The sequence below is a fragment of the Branchiostoma floridae genome, chromosome 16, assembly GCF_000003815.2.
Source record: "Branchiostoma floridae strain S238N-H82 chromosome 16, Bfl_VNyyK, whole genome shotgun sequence".
NCBI lineage: Eukaryota > Metazoa > Chordata > Leptocardii > Amphioxiformes > Branchiostomatidae > Branchiostoma > Branchiostoma floridae.
This window is the reverse complement of record NC_049994.1, coordinates 16,640,107-16,659,867: the sequence shown is the minus strand read 5'-3', so window position 1 is coordinate 16,659,867 and position 19,761 is coordinate 16,640,107. Positions and strand designations below refer to the sequence as shown.

Sequence of the window (19,761 nt, the reverse complement as noted above, 5' to 3'; positions counted from 1 at the left end):
ATCTGTGGAGATGTCGGGAGGGATCTGGAACGTAGGGGGCGGGACACCCGTGGCGCTTGCAGTCATAAACACATCGCGCGGTTTTCAAAATGGCTCTATATGCTGGTTATATGCTAATGAGCCCTCCCGAAGTCGGGACGCATCTACACGCGCGTGGAAGCTGTCGGGGACCCCTGCTAAGCTATCGGGCGAATGCTCCGGACCTTTCGGCTGAAATTCTGCCGATATCTTTATGGCGATATTGCAGTTCCATCTAGATGCTGAAAAAAAGCTGTCGGCGAGAGGTTGTCGGCTCACAGATATCAGGAAAAACTGTGTCTAAAACTCTCAGAGACCACAGTAATGTAGACAGTCAAACATGCATCTCTGGTTGCCTCTCAAGGGATGTAAAGAAATGGTCACCTTACACAGGTGGTCAATTTATAGACAGGTTTCTTAATAATGCTTAGGTCAATGGGGAAGATAAAAAGTTGCAACACACATTGGCCAGGTAGGTATAAGTTTCTGGTAGTGGCTACTGGTTCAGATTTGACTTTGTATGATTGCTTATTTCTCTCCAACAGTATTTTTCTGTACCTGTCATATAATGGTAATCTGATGAGTGACATTTGTAGACTAAAAAATAGTAAATGTTTCCAGAACAGAAAAGACTTGTCAGGTGGTTTACCCAGCCTCAGTTGACCACAATGTCACATACAGGTGACGGCAGAAAAAACGCTGACCTAACCTTAAGCTCTTTGAACATTTCTCCTTGCTTTTTTGGTTGCTGTCACCTGAGTCAACAGTCAGGATGTGTATGAAATAAGCAGCATGTCGCAGAGCTCCGCTAAGATTTGCAGGAATCCTGCCCCCGGTGCTGACATGGCAAACTCCTGGAGGAATTGCTCCTCAGATATGAACATGTCACAGCTTAGGCCATAGCAAGTCAGTTTTATCCGTCTCAGACTTAAAAGAGGGTCTGCATGGAGGTCCTGACAATGCTTAAAGCTGAATTCTGAACTCCCTACGTATTACACTAAAATCAAGGAAGGCAGTTACACAAATTTGGCCACCTTACTACCAGTATATGTACAAGACAGATTTCCCTATGAATTACAGCAAGTCAAAATAGGCTGCCTATGCCTTACAAAAAAGAGGTATGCAGGTTATGGTAAATATAGCTTCATCAGGACTGCTATTTGAAAATGTTGATTGCTCAATGAAAGATTCCTTTACTAGTGTTGTCATTACAATTTTTACAATTTTAGCTCCTTCATCTCTGTGGGAAAGTGACCCCTAACTTAATCATTTTCCCACCATTGAGTACCACACTAATGCACCAAAGTAAATTACTATTTTCTGGAAGATTGATAAGGTTCAGGACAAAGGCCACCTCACTTTTCAATCCAGCACAATTCCAATTTCATCCCACATTATAAGCTTACTTACTGAACTGTGGTGGGTCCATAGTGAACACATCAACACATGGGACACCTTGTAACAAACAGAATGGTCAAGTAGATGGAAACCTCTGAAAAGGGAGAGACAAACAGAGACATTTACAAACATACAAACAGTGTTAATAATTGTTAATTCATCAATTAACGTTCACGATAAACCATATTATTTCATTGTCTCACAAAAGGGAGAAGAAAAACATTAAAAAACAACAAATAGTGTTGGAAATTGTTTGTTGATCATTTATCAATAACTTAGAAGTTCTTGAAAATCATTTCTTATTGTTTCAAATTTTATCATCTAAGGTCTCATCAAGACCTACCCACATAATGCTGAATATCAAATAGCAATCCATCCAGGTATTCTAGTGTTGCTGCACATACAAACACTATCTAAAAAAAAGATTATATTATTTTCAAGTTTTTTTGGCAAAGGTAAAAAGTATTTCAAGCCCAGCATCAGAATGCCTGTTACTGTGGTAGGTCCTACTTTACAAATCTTACTCCCTGGAAAATATATCAATACATAAATAAACCAGGAGGCATTCCGGATCCCAGAGTTTCCTGTTTCTGAAGGAAAGAAATGGGATTTAGGGAAGTCTGTAACAACAAGCTTGGCTTGTGCACTACTTGTGCATTAACCAGGCTTTTGCAGCTGGCTATATGGATGCTTAACTTTGCAAAAAAAAATGTTTACTTAATTAATGTGTGGCTTATTAACCAATTTAAGGAAAGATATTAAAATATGTTGTGGCCCAATGTTTGTCCCAGAACCGAAGGGTCATGGGTTCAAATCTGGTGATATGTTACTGATCTCATGCACTTTAGGAAGGCATTTTACAGGACTTTTCTCATTTCACTCAGGCCACACCAATTTAATTTCTTGGTTCACGGATTCGCTCGCTCCTATTTTTTGGAAAAAAAAATAAAAATAAAAATTACCACTCAGCAAATTTTCACCATTAATGAAGCCATTCACCAACTTTCTGGTGTAGCAAACATAAAAACTGACACTACTTTTGTAATTTTCAATGAACATGTGCTGTTACTGTACAGTAATAGTGTTTTTGTACTTTTTTCAAGCTGAAAACTTTTTATTCTTTATGTTTTGGATTAGCCCTTACCTTTGCCCCAACCATTTTACAAGTTTTATTTTTATTTTTATTTCGCCCTCTCGCTCCATATTTTTTATGAAAAAATCCGTGAACCAAGAAATTAAATTGGTGTGGCCTCAGGTATTCAAATACCTAGCTTCGGTTAGGGCTCTCATTCTGATAGGATGTTAAAGGGAGACATAGATTTTCCCCTCAGACTGTTTTTATATCTATAGACTTATTCCAGTTCAGCTTTAACGCTAGTTCACCTTTATCCGTGGGGTGACCTTTATCCATTGCCTTTAAAAGCAGCACATTTAGGAGTATTAAGTCTGCAGACAGTGGTTTCAAATTTGCAATATTTTCAAAATGTTTCGATTTGAAACCACCGTCCGTCTACTTCATATCCCTAAATACGTTTAACAACGGATATAGGTTACCCTCCGATAAAGGTGAACCACCGTTACCTTTTTAAATCCAGGAACCACCAAGTCAAATTGGGGTGGCCTTACCGAAGTTGAATCTGAAACACCCTTGCCCTAGATTGTGGTAATCCCGAGACATAACAAAACCCTCCCCACCAATCTATACACAGTACTGTAGATTCGCTTAATTTTGCTTGGACTTAATTCCATGTTAAAAGGGAAAATGCGGTTTTCCCAATGTAGGTCATGATCGAAACAATACTGCACTACAAGAACAAATGTTTGCAATGGTTTTGAGGTGGACACTGAGGACAAAGTAAAAACTGCGAAATTAAAATAACCACAAACGTTTTAAGATTTACAGTATGGGATATTGAGTGAATGTCCCCCAAGCTCTAAAACACGCTGCCAGTGCCAGCTTGGTGCAATCAAACAGAGTGGGTCAGAGGGCTGGTCCCAGCTAATGCACCGAATGGAAAGGGCCACTCTTTCAGCCTTGATAATTGTTGGGTCTACCGTTTGGGGTCAGGGAACAGGTCTGCCACACACTGGGATGATTTTGCCAGCTTTTGACCAACTCGGCTTGCATGTCAGGAAGATTTGTTAACTCCTTTTCTTCCGTACGCATTCTTGGCTACTTTGCCTTTTAAAGGTAAGGCTTAACTCATCTATTAACTGTTACAACTTATTGAAACATTTGTGTTTAGAATTCTAGTTGGAAAGCCATGCTTTGTAGTCGCTTTAGATTTGTAGGTCTTTTCTTCTGTAGGCATCCTTGACTGCTTTGCCATTTTAAGGCAAACCTTTTAGCTGATCTATTAACAGTTACTGTTACGATTTATTGACTTGCTAGACATTCCAGTGTTTGAAATGTTTGTGAAGAAACCATGCTTTGTAGTCCCTTAAGATTTGTAGGTCTTTTCTTCTAATGCATCCTTCAATGCTTTGCCTTTTAGCTGATCTACTAACTGTTACGATTTATTGACTTGTTTGATGTTCCCATGTTGGATGAAATGTTTGTCTAAAATTGTAGTCAGAAAGCCATGCTTTGTAGTTGCTCCACATTTGTAGTTCTTTTTTTTTTCTGGAGGCATCCTTGACTGCTTTGCCATTTTAAGGTAAACTGTTACAAATATATACTTGTTAGATATTCCTGTGTTTGAAATGTTTATCCTAAACTGTAGTCAGGAAGACAGTCATGCTTTGAAGTCACTTAAAATTTGTAGATCTTTTATTCTTGGAGGGATCCTTGATTGCTTTGCCATTTTAAGGTAAGCCATTAACTGATCTTTACAATTAAGTTTTATACTTGTTGGATATGTTTGATAAAACATTTATCTTTAGTCAAGAAGACAATATCATGCTTTGTAGTTGGTTCAAATTGTAGTTCTTTTCATTTGTTGGCATTCTGCTGGCTAGATCTTTAAAGTAAAACCTTAAGTGATCTATTATTCACTATTCTTAAAAGATTCCCTACCTGCCCATCTGCCTGTCCTATTTCTCCCCAGTCATAACCAAAACTGACAGCCTTGCTGACAGCCCGGGCAGCTGACAACAGATAAGGAAGAGATATGGCCCAGGAAAGTAAACAAGCTCCAGGAAAGTGCTGGAACTGGGAGGGTACAGGATTTGGGCTGGTGAATGATGCGCCTGGGATTGAGACTAAAAAAAGATGGGGTTGACATACAATAACAAACACTTGGCCTAGTTTCAAGAGTCAGTATATTCTTTGCTATTCCTGGTTTACTTAATACTTACTTTAGTTGAACTTAACATCATTGTCATCATTGGGTCGGTCTTACTAGTCTCTCTTTGCAGAATTGCTAGGGGCTTACAAGTACAGGCTGAGCAAAATCGCAAGGGTAGATCGTAGGCATATAAACGGATTCGAACCGAGGACCTTTTTGGGTTATGGGCCAAACATCCTGTAAAAAAAAACCTCTAAAATAAAACCACTGCAAACTTGCAACATTTCAATATTTACAGGATGAGTTAAAGAGACAACTGTATTTCTGTAGAGAAATCGTGATTGGGACTCTGATTATATGACCAATAAATAGATAAATATATGAGTCCACTCCTTTAAAGATTTTGTCATAAAAGAGACATTCATATTGCATTCACTTTCAGTGCTTTTAAGTCGTTAAAATGATTTAAGCTGAGGGATATGTTAGGAGTAAACTACCTGCAGGCCTTTTAAAGGGATTGCGTTCTGGGTTTATCTGTGACAGTAATTTTTACTCCCATCTGTGCAATTAAGACCTACACGTACATGTCGTCTGTCAAGATGCGGTTTGCTTCTGACAGGCTTAAAAGATCTGTAGATACGTTTTAGTGCATCTTAAGTAACCTCTTATAATAATTACAGTGCTAGTGTACATGTCTGATCATAGCGGGTAGCAGGGCTTTCTCTTTTTTTCTGTCTGATTCTTTGTTTGTAAGACAATGTTGTTGATTTTTTATTAGATACGTCATTTCAAGCTTAAGAAAGTTATTTTCAACAGTTTTATTTCATTTTTGGAATGGATGGGGTAGAATTCTTTGCCGTCCTAATACGCAAATTTTCGTCCTAGGATGGATGGACAGGTCCTGTAGACAGCCATATGTCTGATATAGGCCATACTAAATGTAGACATTTAAACGTAACGTTTAACAAGAGAACATCATGAAAACAGGAGGAAAGCTTGCACCTCATCTTATATTCACTCCCCAAAATAGTATTTACCAAGGTAGAGATTTCTCCACAGACTTTCTTCATGCTGATATTCCAGTTAGGCCCTACTTCTTTAATCTTTAATCCAACAAATTGAAATGGTGTGGCATAAAACTTCTTTCCCAGAGAGCCAGAGGAAGTGAATGTTAGCCCAGCTGATCTCTGTTGAAACATGTCTACTTCATCTCCTGTGTTTTCAACATGTCCAATCCTTCTATCAGTTTGCCCTGGATAACGGACCAACATTTTAACCTCCATTGCAGACCACTCCTGACATTTTGTTTCCATCTACAAGCTGTTTTCTGATAGCTACCAGTCTCTGTTAAGATCTGATCTCTGTCCAGGTAGATCTCGGAAAGACATCAGAGTTTAATCGTACGTTCAAATTTGCAAAGCAAGTTTCTTGTGACTAGTTACACATAGGTCAGCATGTTTCTTTGCTCTTACTGAATCAGGCTATACTTTTATAGGAAGGGGTTACTAGCCCTTCCCCTTTAATAATGTGAATGTGGGACCCCCATTTAACATCCCTTCTGAAAGATGGGTGCAGCAGGAACCAAGAGGCCTACACAGAATTGAACCAGTGTCTCCCAATCAACACTATTAAAATCTCAGTAACCAAGAGCTGGGACAACTGCGAGGTTGCTATCAGTTTTGCCATTCAAGGCTTGGAAACTATGGGGCTGCTACCAGCTGAGCTAGAGGGACATCCCAATCAGGAAACTGGGATTAGTCTTGGAAATTAACGTCTGGTTGAGCCTGCATAGAGGCTACGAACATTTCCATTTCCTACACCAGAACTTTGTTTGGGCAACCAGGCAAGGAAAATAAGCTCTGAATTCCATTTCGACCCGGAGGGGCATTTTGGACAACACAGTTGTCTCAGGCCTTTTAGTAGGTTTCCAAAAAATGAAACTTCAGTGATGTTCTTGTCATCTTTAAGTGCAGGCGTGTGTCTCGTCCTTTTGGCTAACAGTATTGAACCGGGTCTGCCATTTACCAATAAGGAGGTCAACTGTGAGGGTGCTACCTGTTGAGCTACAGGGACCATGTTCCCAATCAGGAAACTGGGATTAGTCTTGGAAATTAATGTCTGGTGGAATCTGCATATAGGCTACCAACATTTCCTGTCCGAATACTGAACTTTGTTTTGGTGACCAGACAAGGAAAATAAGCGCTGAATTCCATTTCCACCAAGAAGGGCATTTTGGGCAACACAGTTGTCTCAGGCCTTTTAGCAGGTTTCCTAAAAGTAAAATTTCAGAAAACTGGGATTAGTGTTGGAAATTAACGTCTGTAGAGTCTGCATAGAGGCTACCAACATTTCCTGTCCTACACCAGAACTTTATTTGGGTGACCAGGCAAGGAAAATAAGCTGAGAATTCTACCAGGAGGGCATTTTGAGCAACACAGTTGTCTCAGGCCTTTTAGCAGGTTTCCTAAAAATAAATCTTTAGTGACGTTCTTGTCGTCTTTAAGCACAGACGTGTGTCTCGTCCTTTTGGCTAGTCTTAGGCACGATCTAGACACGGTTTTTCCCGATATCGGCGAGCCAACAACCTCTCGCCAACAGCTTTTTTTCAGCGTCTAGATGGAACTGCAATATCACCGTCAAGATATCAGGAAAATTTCTCCCGTGAGGTCCGGACCATTCGTACGATACCTTACCGATAGCTTAGCAGGGGTCCCCGACAGCTTCGCGCGCGTGTAGATGCTTCCCGACTTCGGGAAGGCTCATTAGCATATAATGCCATTTGGAAATCGCGCTGTATGTTTATGACTGCAAGCGCCATGGGTGTCCGGCCCCCTATGTTCTAGATCCCTCCCGACATCTCCACAGATATCGGTTAAAACTGTGTGTAGATTGGGCCTTATTGTAACACCAGTATTAAACCACGTCTGCCATTTACCAATATTAAAGGAGGTCAACTGTGAGGGTGCTACCTGTTGAGCTACACTGGGACCATGTTCCCAATCAGGAAACTGGGATTAGTCTTGGAAATTAATGTCTGGTGGAGTCTGCATAGAGGCTACCAACATTTCCTGTCCTACACCAGAACTTTGTTTAGGCAACCAGGCAATGAAAATAAGCTGAGAATTCCACTTCTACCAGGAAGGGCATTTTTGGCAACACAGTTGTCTGACGCATAATTAGATATACCTAAAAAGGGAAAAGTTAAGAGCCAGCAATGGGTTGACCACACTTGTTTGGTCTAACTCCATACCCCTCTCTTAGGCTACAGATAGATAAATCCCATCGCAAAGATGATCATTTTGAAGCATTTCCCATTGACGCAGATTTTAATGAATCCGTCTGTGTAACCACCAGGAAACATACATGTAGACCACATTTTGGTCCCTGACTGGTTTTCTTAGGCTGCAGGTTTGACTGTATATTAGTTTCTACTAGATGATTGAATTGCAAAGCACAGTGGAGAAAGATGAAGAAGGACTGAATGCAGCTACAGGACTCAAAAACTGTAGAGGCAGAACACAGTGGATGAGAATGATGATGAATTGAACTGCTTGACTTTTCCTATTGCATGGGTTAATATCTGGTTGCTTGAGTCAAATGAACTGTGTACAATCGCAGATTGTAATGGAATAGCAGTATGATGAAGTTACCATGTTGTTTCAGATTATGATGGGTTAGCAGTATGCTGAAGTCACCATGTTACCAGTGGTGTGCTGACCGTGTATCATTACATGTGTTACATGTAGATAGTTGAACTGTAACATTATGATATTTCCTATTACAGATTATGATGGGTTAGCAGTATGCTGAAGTCACCATGTTACCAGAGGGAGTGACCAGAGATGTGCTGACTGTATCATTACATGTGTTACATGTAGATAGTTGAACTGTAATGTTATGATGTGTCCTATTGCAGATTATGATGGGTTAGCAGCATGCTGAAGCCACCATGTTACCAGAGGGAGTGACCAGAGGTGTTCTGACTGTATCATTACATTGTGTTACATGTAGATAAGTTGAACTGTAACATTATGATATTTCCTATTACAGATTATGATGGGTTAGCAGCATGCTGAAGTCACCATGTTACCAGAGGGAGTGACCAGACTGCTGACTGGGGGAAGGGAAACATGGCTGGTGCTGTTGCTAGGCGTGGTCCTCTGCATCGGGCTGGACGTTGCCGGGGGAGACAGTTGCCCTGCCGACCGGAAACCTGTGGTCTCATATGAAGGTTTGTGGTGAATATTATAACAATTGTTTCGGCCACAGCAAGTAGATTCTATGGATGACATCCTCTGCAGACTTGAAATTTAATGCGAGAGGACGAGAAAAACAAGATGGGTAAAAAAAAAAGATGGCTAATTTCTAATATAGACACCATAAATGTTGTAACAAGTATTGAAGTGACAAAACATGGTATGGCATCCAACAAGTCCTTTATTCCTGTACTCAAAGGGTAGAATTATGAGAGTTAAAGTTATGGCTATTTGTTGATCCAAACAACTTGTCTTCTGTTGAGAAAGCATCTGAAGTTTTGAGACATGTCCTACCTGTAGTTGATCAGGGGTGAATGCCCTGCAGCGGTAGACAGGAGAGGAGACACCACTGATGGGAAAAATCTGCTTTTATCAATCTTTACCAGCCTTAATAAGGAACAACAATTCAATATATTGGTTCTGAGACTTGATGAATGCTGCACAACATCATCAACATCTAAACAGAGACTTTGGGGGAAAGACTAGACAGAGTTTCAGACAGTGAATGTAGTGAAGTTAATTCAAATGCAATTCAGTTTCTACAACTGGATAGAAAACGGAGAATTACTTCCGGACATTTCGAGTGACGATTCCATCACTGTTCTTCAGTATTTCTAGTGATCATGAAGGATAGGGATTAAATTGTTTTTTAAACATTGTTTACCTGGATGTCTAACCTTCTTAAACTTAGTCAAGTTATGTTCCCATTCCTCTGTTTTTATCATGATCATGAACTTTTCCTCTCAAAAACATTTCAGACTTTTACTTTCAAATTGTCTCAAACTAAATTTGTTCTTTAGAATGTCCAAAAACTAAAGAACTAACTTTGTGTAGCCTTAAGAGGAGACAAGACTGAAGCCGAAGGTCTGCTTCATAAATGTTTTCCAGCCAACTGGGTTTGATAGGAAGATAACAACTGTTGCCCACAGGGAAAAACACAGTTAATATACCCGCTGCAGACAGAGGTCAATTTGCTTTGAAGTGCAGACTGATCTTTAATTTCAAAACCTTCTGTTAACTTCTTGCTCCATAACAATGGACCATATCATCAATGTATCTAAGGCTATACCACTCAACAGATCATATTCTTTGTTATGTCGATGAAGGTTAGATATCCCTGTATTACTAATAAGATATGCCAAAAAGCCATTTTTTCCCCAGATCTCTTCAATGTAACTAAGTGATGAAAGATAGTGGATACTATCTGAAACGTCTTACCATTTCAAAAGTCATGTCCAGTTGCTTGAGTAACTGCTTTTTGGCATGTCCTTTGTTCTTTGATATTTTATTAAGTAAAAATCAAGGAAGAGCACATTAGCCGAAAAAAAGCATTGGAAGGGGAACTTTAATATGAAGTTGCATTCAATGATTCCAGAATTTTTGGGAACATGTACCATTCAAAGTGCAGACTTTTTCAGTCTTCAGACACTGTGGCCATGGCTCTTCCAGTTCAGCATTTTGTTTTAGACTTCAAGAACCAACAAATTAAATTGATGTGGCCTATGTAGATAACAGCTGGCACCAACAGAGAAAAATGCAGTTCATAAACCACGAACTAGTCTTTGAAGTGTAGACAGAACTTTTGAAGCTGCCTTTTCTTTGATGTTTAAACTGATTACTCCATAAAGAAGGAGAATATACAAAAATGTAGACAGTCATATCTAATAAAGGTTACACCAATTCATTTCCACTATTCACACATTTTATGTAAGAACAAGAAAAAGAACAAGTTGAAAAGAGAGGGCCACAGGGAATACTTCAGTCTATATATAATGTATATCTTCACTACCCGGAGCTGTATACCAAGGTGGTAACTCCCCCTTTAGACACTAATAATACTGTTTTCATGTTGACCTTCCAGTTTCAGCTTTCTAAAATTCAAGGCACAAGAAATGGCTTGGCAACTTACTTACAAAGGCATTTGTAGACCCTGATAAATCAAGCGGGAGATCTAGATGGCAGTTAGCATTTGTTTCACACGAAGAGAAAAGTTTCAAGGCGGTTTTGAAGGAGAGTTGATATTGCCACGGGAGGCTGTATGTGAGATTAAGGGGGAGATGGCAGTTAATATTTGTTTCACTGAAAGAGAAAAGTTCAAGGCAACAATGAATGTACACTGTTTTTGTAATATTTCCACGGGAGGCTACACATGATAATAAGGTGGTTATGAAGGTGACTGTTTCTGAGATATTGCAACAGGAGGATGTATATTGATAGCAGGTCTGTCTCCAGGACCCGTCCCTCCGTCCTAGGACAGACATTTGCTTGTTGGAACGGACAAAAATGTGTTTTCATAACCTTAAAATTACAGATTTTACTAGGAAAATCAACAACATTGGAATAGAGTGGTTGAATACTGGAGAAGTGTTCACCTGCACTTTCTGTTGAAGTGGCTGCTGTGCCAAGATTGGACTCATAAGTCAGCAAAGGCACTGCCAGGCGAGAACCTTAACGAGTAACCAGTAACTGACTGAGGCCCAGACTGAAGTTGTCGACTGTCTTCTGAGATAAAAAGAGATGAGAGGACTAGAAATATCAAAGCTGGAAACAGCCTTGATATGATAGGCATGTCCAAGGACTACCCCGTAGGTCCGACTCCCACTGTGCTGGCCCATACAAGGTTGTCAGAAGTCCTGAGGTAACATAAATCATGTGAATGTCCCTGAAAACTGGTTATTATACCCCACACATTCACGCATGAAGGTTCTCACAGCTGATATGCTTCATAATCTGACAGGGCTCTTAATTTGTAAACCTTATTACACTGATCACAAACCATCAAAAGCAGGGGAAGAAAACAATGTGTTTCACCCTGAATTATCATAGTTTGTTATAAATTTTCAATCAATTAATTAAAACCGTACCACAAAAGACATTAATGAGGCAAAGAAATATACAAGAATGGCTCAAACTTTACACTGACTTGTTTTAAAGTTCAATGGCATGGTATACAAAAGAGTTCTATTGGCACTTTGTCCTGGCCTTTGGGACCATGAATGTATGACAACAGTAGGATTTAGCATTATATGTCCATATGTTTGATTTTTGATTTAGTATTGTTTTTCTAAAACTTTGTGAACCACGAAATTGAATTACTATGGCCTAGCTTCAGTTGCTACTGTACAGAACCCAGCAACACATAAAATTTGAAATTTTGCATTAGTCTTACTTTCATGGTTTCCTGAGCATTTTCACTGCAAATGTGATGTGTTTCTGTGCTGTGATGCTCTTTCAACAAGAGCTTAAAACATTGCAAAACCTTCCGTCTAGTAAACCTCCTATAGCTACTCCTACTGTGAAATCAATTCCCCTTGAAAATGGCTGAATCTGCATTAAAAAGGAAGAGGTGATTATCCTGTGTCTCCCATTGTTAATGAGTTCCACAGACTCCATTAGAAACTGATCAAAGCCTCATCAAAGTCTAACCAACCTTTTTATCTGCCCATTCCAGCCTAATTCAGCCCCATAAACAAGTGTGAAAAGGAGATTGATACCTTCCTTTTATTGTAGTTTTATTAACACCAGGGTTTTCCCACCATTTTGTCTTTCTCTTTCTTCCAGTTGTGTTTGATGGAAAGAAGAAGTTATTAACTTCTTAGTCACTTGAATTTCTGTTTCTTTCATTTGGCAAAAAGTCTCAGTCTTTCATTGATTTTGCAGATTGGCCAAAGTCATAAAATTTTCATAAATTCAATGCTGGAGAGAACCTGAGAAAGAACAATTCAGTGATAGACTTTTTGATGGGAAACTTTTTCCTTCCAGCTCTAAACCTTTTTACAAGATTTGATGAAGACTCACCTATTGCTTTCCATGCATATCTACTAGCTAGCCAGTTACACTCGCCTCCCACTCACACACACACAACTCCCCCTAGCCTGACTAAAACTGTACTTCTAGGCCGGCCCTACAGTTAGCGAGAGATTGTGTTATAAGACAGCCTACTAGAAGTTACCCCATACCGTTCTTTTTCCCAATTTCTGTAAGTAATTACAATCACAGTAACTGACAGGGCAAGGAGGAAAGGGTGATGACTTTAGGACTGCAATTACTGGAGTCTTATGAGCTGGCCCAGAGTCTTTCATCTCATCTATTGTTACTGGCACCTTATAATGTCCTCAAGGTGCTTCTAGCATCTCAAGGTGATATACAAGGGTGGAGTCATTTGTATCCTCCAAGTTTGTAGATTTGTTGATCTTAGCTTCTTGATCTATATCTCTTTTAGAAGCTGCATGAGGTAGGGGCAATTTAAGTGTTTGACTTGTACGTCCTTGAAGTGATTGATCGCTGGTAATTTCAAGGTCAAAGTCTTAGAGTTTTGCTGTAAGGCTTCACTAATTTATTTTCTTGGTTAACAGACAATGTCAGGTAAAACTTCAAGCAAGAGGGCATGATCTTGAAATCAAGAGGGAAAACTGGAATCTGACAATTTTATCCCCTAAAACTGTGTGTACGAAGGAACAGACTATCACTCAGAGTCTATTTTCATGTTCTTGCAATTCAGCACTTTTTATAACCATAGAACCAACACATTACATGTAAGTTGGCAGAGTTGGTGAAGGGGTATTTTTCAGATTGACAGTAATTGTCCTGGTTGACAGACTTTCGTAATTAATGATCTTTATCTTTTTCATTCACAGCAAATGATGTGAGACAGGTTTTTGTTTGGACAATCTTTTTAGATCAACAATACTGATACTTATCTGATAAGCCATTATCTTCACAATGCTACTGTTCAGAAGTAGAGTTATTGGTTCTTAACCCACAAAAACAAATAGATTTACAAGTTTCTACAGCAGAGGCCATGGCAGGCTTGCTTTCCATGACTTTTGGGTTTGCTACACTGCTTTCCTGACAGATTTAAGCTTGGCTTGCACGATAAGAATAATAGTTAACAGATGTAGTCTCTGCCTGTAGTTATAGCACTTTGATTTTGAGTGAATCATGTACCGGGAATTCGTAGTATGTGATGGCAATACTGTATGGGCGCATCAATTCATGAACTTGGTTCTGGGCCTTTTTAGAGTTTTAGAGTTGAAGTTTAGCAAAAGGATAAGATGAAAACAGAAGGCTTGGACAAAGCCTTGAATCTTGAGAAATTATCCATTTTTCTACAGTATTTATGATTGCAACATTTACTATTTCATTCTGCTTTCAAATGATGTTAACTATGTTAATTTGATTAACAGTGTCGTCACTGTATTATAAGAGCTACCCAGTAACTTCTTCCTACTCAGTTACAATGTATTTCTAGTCAACTTTCTGGTTGGTTGCTCAGGAATGTTTTGTTTTACGGTTACGCTATGTTTTGTTGATTTGTTTTCCTAGACTTTATGGACAATTGCCTTTGGTGATAGGCAGTTTCCTGGCTAAATCAGAGACTGATGGATGGATGGCTAAAGAGAGAATAAAGAAGAGTGAAAAAAAAATAAGACCTTGCTATGTTTACTTTCCGAAACTGTGAACCAATTGCAAGTTATCAAAGTCACAGTTGTATTAAATTTTATTTGTGTATACATATACATTGTAGATAGATAGATAGATGGCTTATTGCACAACAATTGTATTGGTGACAATGTATGGTACAGTCTAATACTACACAAACATGTATACGTTATATCACAACAATTTCAGTTACTACAATACTAGTGGAATCTATGGTAAGTAATAGGAAAGGCATGCTTGATATGGCCTTTTCAGATGTTTTCAACTGAATTCCTTGACTCATTTTTGTATGTAGTCATGAGGAAGCATGTTTTGGGTTAGCAAACCTGTCAAAGTTAACAAATCAGGCAGGGCAGTGCTAATAAGATCGGGTCAATCTCATAAAGGAGGAAATCGAGATACTCGCGCTTTATTCAAGCCAGATTCTGCGTCTAAGATCACGGAACCCTCAGGGTATATTCTTCGTTGTTATGACATCGCTAAATTGGAGTTTATTTGGAGGCTTTTAGGTAATATAAACAGTCAATAAAGTTGGGGATTTAGGGTTTCTTAGGATTGGAAGGGACGTATCTGACAGAAAAGGCTAATTATGAAGAGGAAGAAGAGATTTTACCATCGAAATTCAAAAGGAAGTTAGTAACCTTCAATCAAGTACATGTAGAGGTTAAGTTTTCTATTTTGAATAAGACTTGCTATGATCATAACTTCATGTGAACAGCATAACTAAGAAGTCATGAATGTTATCAAAAAAAGTAGAACTTAATCAATACCTTTGGTTTTGATGTATCCAAATGGACACCGAATTATTATTTATACATCAAAAGAACTGATAGATTTCTTCATCAATTAGCGCTTGGGGTAAAATTGTCATTTTCTATGGCAACAAATTTAATAATAATAACATTAATAATAATGATATCGGGTGTATTGTGCAGCCAGTTGGTACCCAAAGTGTGGGTGATGAGGCTGTATAACATTCATAGATATGGTTACCATGGCTTGAAAAGCAGTTATTAGACCAAATGGTAATCAATCAAGGTTGAAAAAAGGCATACATGTAGTATCAACAACAAACAATGTATTATCGTGAATGTCTAACACAAGATTTACTTCAAACTGGCTGTTGCCTAAAGTATGTGTCAAGGATTATCAACCACATATCTGAGAAAGTTGCCCCCATGTCTGGTAGTTCAGCACTATGCCTGTTATCTGTTACACTGGGGGCAACACTACATCAAAAGGCCATACTCTTCCCAATTGGAGCTTGAAAAGCAACATTAAAGTCATCTGGTGGGAGTCCTTACGTGTGAACTCTCGTTACCAATGCCGTTGCCCCCCATAAGGATGATGTAATTGCTTCACCACTTTGCTTCTTTGTTCTTTCATCTGGGGCTAATCGGGAATTATAGTAACCCTCTTGGAAGTTGTGTATACGCTTTATGCAATGTTAACTCTCATATTTCCACCAGAACAATAAGACTGCTACATCTTTAACTAGGAGGCCTATTATTGAACTTGACCTTTATTTGAACTTGACCTTTATTTTTCAAACCCTACGCACCTACCCATTATCATACGGATCCATCTACAGCTTCTTGAGTTTTGCTGTCCAGCAAAAGCAAGCACACAAACAATGTTTAACACGCAAAATTCCACCAGTTTCAATAAGATTATAAGCCACATTATTAACTAGGAGACCTATTATTGAACTTGAACATGAATTGTAGATCAAAGTCAATTTGGCAGGCTGGGTCAGGAGGTCAGAGGTCAGCAGTGATGTCATCAGAATATCAGAATGATCACATGACAGTCAGATTCCTTTCATCTTCAATATGTTCATCCTTTATTTGATGTTAACTCCTTTCCTGTAGGAGTGTATTCTATTACATGTAGGTATGTCAATTATGATATCCAAGAAAACCTATCTTAAAAGTTGCATCCTTTGTTCCCTTTGAAAACACCTGGTCTGACTTATACCCGTCTCTGTAAGAAAATGGGTTTTTGATTGAATCCAGCCTATTGTTATGGATTAATGGTGGAGGTCAAATGGGATTTGGTGCTGGTAAATCATGGTCTAGTTAATATAGACCTGAGCCTTTGTAATGTTTCATAGTTGGCCTTGAAGTTCTCAGGTGTCAAAGTACCGAAAAGAGGTGGAATATAGTTGATATTCCCTCCCATACATGTAGTTGCATCTGTAACATCTTGTTGTGACAGATTATCAAGACTATGATGCCTCCTATACCCAAGGGACAGGTCACAGGATAGAACAATTCTCACCTGTTACAAAATGTATCTCTAAGCTGCCATTCAACACAGTTGTCAACACAGTTTTCCACGCAGACCTGTATGAAATTTGAGGATTTGTTTGAAGCAAATAGTATTGCTTCATACATGTACCAAATAGGATGAACTACTGGTACCGTACCCTGCAAATTTACCAGATTTCTGCCTTCTTAGTCAGCCTTGACTAAAAGTATGGTTTCCAGTGTAGAACTACTGGGACACTGACTTTGAGATGCCCTTGTTTAAAAATCCATGGGTCTTCCACAGGTGGTAGCTCCATTACTACTAGTGTTATTGACAGAGCTGTTACAGTGTCAGTACAGTAATAACTGTACCACCTGTCCAGCAACCTGGGGCAAGTTCACATGTCTGCACACAAGTCTCACTTTGTGGGAAAGACTCCCATGTGGAAGAAGCTTAGAATGGATGAAAGAAATTGTCTGAGGCTCTTTGAAACAGAACATGATGGGGATGTAAATAAATCTAAAACAGAAAACTTTTACAGACTGGTACGGAAAAGTGCTCTAATACGGCTATAAAGCTATAGATAAGTTAGCAGATAATGGATTGAAAAAAATGAATCTTCGTTTCCATAGACAGTCCAAATGTTTTGGTTTATCTGCAGGTGGTAGCCCCATTACTACAGGGTTGTTGAATGAGCTGTTACAGTGTCAGTACCAGTAATAACTGTACCACCTGTCCAGCAACCTGGGGCAAGTTCACATGTCTGCACACAAGTCTCACTTTGTGGGAAAGACTCCCTTGTGAATGGCATAAGGGTTTTATAAACAGGAACTAAGTTTGAACTTTACACCTGGAAGTTGGGACATCTGTTTCTTTCATGTAGTTCTGCTTTCCTTCCCTTCAGTTCCATATACTCTGGAGGTAGTGGCTGGCTTCGGAAGACATGCTACATGTAGTTCACAGACTCATACCTCCTAAGAATACACTCTTGCTCCAGCCAATTCATGACTGGAAGGCATATTTTGAAACCATCAGATTTATTATTTTTTCGTCCATAGGGAAAACATATTGTCTTTGCTGGATGTTGCCTTACTAATTTGTTGAAATTGCAATTTGACACAATACAGTGGTCAACGGTAGTAGGCAGCAGTGCAGCATTATGTATACACGTCAAATGCTTCTTTGGTTTGTGTCATGGGACCCCCATTCCTCAGTGGAATGGTCCACCGGGGTAATCTTGAAACTGCCAGATGTGTTTGGCTGCGCTTGGTAATGAATGACCTTGAAACAGTCTGGGCAAGGTTACAGATGGTTCTTGTTAAGTAACGGCAACTTTAACTGGTAATAATGACCATATAATATTCATGCCATACTGTTTTGGAGAATTATTTTCTAATTGGTTAGAGTAATGGTATAATAATGGATGTAAGATTAGCACAGCTATAGCTAGATAATGAATGTCTAGATCAAAGTATAGAGACGGGTAAATTACAATGTGCTTAATATCAATTTTTACTAATAGATGCATTCAGATAAAAAGTATAGTAATGGATGTAAGAAGAAGTAACTTTAAGTTGCAAATGAACAGATGGAAATGTATTAGCGATATGAAAATGTAGAGATTTGTAAATGAAATGCAATAATATATCAATTGATCTAATAGATAATCATATATTGATACCATTTCTTAAATGTCTTTCCATTATCCAATTAGTTTCATACAATGTCTAGTTTACCGTCAAACTTTGTTATAATATATGGTAGGTCTATAATACACTCCAAGTCATTCAGGTGTTTCAAATTTGAACCTAAGAAATATCGATCACAATTTGCAGGTCTGTGCCCTTACTTCCAAGGGCGACGCTATCTCTGAAACGATTCAACCTCCGCACACAGAACACAGTCGTGTCACTGCTATACATGGAAAGCACTACCTACAATTTGTGGTTCTTCACCCTGAAGTTCAAGTTTGTGACTCAGTATCATTGTCCAGCCCTAAATGTTTGCAGGTTGACTTCAACAAAATAAATAGAGGTCTTAACCTTAGGCCACGCTGATTTTATTATATGTATCACATCCTCTGGGAACCACAAAACTGATGAGAGCGTGCAGATAAAAAACATGTTTGGCAAAAAGAAAACTAATTTTGTCATTCTAAAATGGAAGTGGTCTGGGAAGTTGAACAAATGAACAAACATAGAAAATTGAATACTGAACGATAGTCTTTATTTTTGTTTTCACACCTTCTTCTTTGACCTTGGAATTGACATGGACATTTAGATGAGAGAATAGTATATGTCTGGTACGCTAGGGGAGTCGACCGGCCAGAGGAGTTATTTCCTCACCACCAGGCAGGCCAACACTCGTAGGCCAATCTGGACTTTTATTAACTAACTTGGCCAATGTCCCCTATTACTATTAAGTTAACTCCCAATAGACTCATTCCTAACTTAGCTAAATTCCCCAATTAACTCCTACGAGGCTTTTATTCCTAACTTGTCAAAAGTCCCCTATTAATATTGAATTAACTCCTACTATACTCATTCCTAACTTAGCTAAATTCCCCGATTGACCTACCAGGCTTTTATTTCTAACTTGTCAAAAGTCCCCTATTACTGTCATTACTATCGGCCAGCAGGCGGGAGTCTGGTAGAGACTAGGAATGCTACCTGTGAGATCCTTCTTTAATGGCCCGGTAGGGGAGGGGACGGTAATGTAGCGTGACAACAGGTTGTCACATGGGGCAGTCCCCATGTCAGAGGTCAGGTAAACACATGTGACCTGACCTGATCTTTCACCTGGGTTGTCATCAGTTGGAAAAGGCATTTCCAGCCAGGATGAAAAGATGGAATGGATAGAGACAGGATTCTCATATTCCTTTTTAGCCCAAAATAATTCTCTTAGACCCCGTTCACACTCAAAAAATGAAGCGGCTTCAACGTGGAAGCCGCTTGATCCGGATCGTTTTCGAATCCATCCCTGGGAGGTAGTTTGAGACACTTGTGAACAAGCCGCTTGGCTGAAATCGCGAGTGTGAACGCAATGTAAGAAAACAAAGTTTTGAATAGTACCTACATCTGAGGCTCAATATGCTTCAATTTTTGATACATGGATAAATGTTCAAGCTGAAATGTATTTTTTTTTTCAATTACAGACTTGTCCCCCCTGCA

The 19,761-nt window shown here is 39.1% G+C and overlaps 1 long non-coding RNA gene across 2 annotated transcripts in view; it reads left to right on the top strand.

The window, feature by feature from the left end:
- LOC118403868 overlaps nucleotides 1–19,761 on the top strand; it is a 54,729-nt gene extending 34,968 nt beyond the window's left edge. Inside the window, exons 3-4 of one of the 2 annotated variants that reach the window (XR_004829702.1) lie at nucleotides 8,694–8,874; nucleotides 19,746–19,761. This is a non-coding gene — a long non-coding RNA (uncharacterized LOC118403868). Of the gene's footprint in view, nucleotides 1–8,306; nucleotides 8,350–8,693; nucleotides 8,875–19,745 lie in introns of those variants that run through there. The other variant, XR_004829703.1, reaches the window with a different exon arrangement.